Source organism: Carlito syrichta, unplaced genomic scaffold (assembly GCF_000164805.1).
Source record: "Carlito syrichta isolate Samal-C Ts95f unplaced genomic scaffold, Tarsius_syrichta-2.0.1 Scaffold315466, whole genome shotgun sequence".
Classification (NCBI taxonomy): Eukaryota; Metazoa; Chordata; class Mammalia; order Primates; family Tarsiidae; genus Carlito; species Carlito syrichta.
This window is the reverse complement of record NW_007259562.1, coordinates 500,477-501,485: the sequence shown is the minus strand read 5'-3', so window position 1 is coordinate 501,485 and position 1,009 is coordinate 500,477.

Here is a 1,009-nt window from a genome sequence, read left to right as displayed (position 1 = left end):
CCTGGCTCACTGCAACCTCCGCCTCCTGGACTCACGTCATCCTTCTACCTCAGTATCCCAAGCAGCTGGGACTGTTACAGGCATGTGCCACTGCACAGGGAAAAGTTTTTGATTTTTTTGTAGATGAGATCACACTATGTTGTCCTGGCTGGTTAAAACTCCTAGGTTCAAGCAATCCTCCCACCTTGGCCTCTCAAAGGGCTGAGTTTATAGGCATAAGCTATCGTGCCTGGCCTTGAAGATAAACTATTAATACTTTTTATTTTTCTAAATAATATTTCAAGGGATGACTTGGAGGGTCAGAACAATAGTGTTACTTTTGGTGGCTGAAAATGATTGCTTTATACATTTCCAGTTACTTTGGATATCATTGGTGGAGAGAAATGTTTCAAGCCAAGAGAAAGGCTTTTGATGCCACAGTCCTTCCAGTGTTTCTAAAGATAGACTGTGATGCAAAGCGATATCAGTTAATAACTGTGTTTCCCTATGTATGAAAACTCTGAGTGCAATTTAAAAATTAGGTAACAAGTGATATAAAAGTGATATAGCAGATGCAGCTGAAATATTACTTCCTAAAACTAGATACTGTACGGTCACTCTCCCAGTGGGGTCTTCCAGAACATTAGCTTAGGTCCACCGGGAGTGTGGGTGTCTGGTATCTGTGATCCAGTGCCACATGAAAAAATGCAAAGAATTGCATAGAAGTTAAATTAGAATATATAGTTTATTTAAAAAGTAAAAGTAAATTAGAGAGAGAGAGAAAGAAAGAGGAGATTTACTTCCCTAAGGTAGGAGAGGCGGGCAAAGCCAGGAAACATGGCCTGGCCATAACTCAAAGAGCACTTGGCCATACCATAGCTTAGCAAGGCCATGGCAAAAATGGCTGTTCATGGTTGAGTCCTTTTTTTTTTTTTTTTTGAGTTGGAGTCTCACTCTGTCACCCAGACTGGAGTGCAGTGGCCGCTCCCAGCCACCGCAGCCTCGACCTGCTGGGCTCCGGCGATCCTTC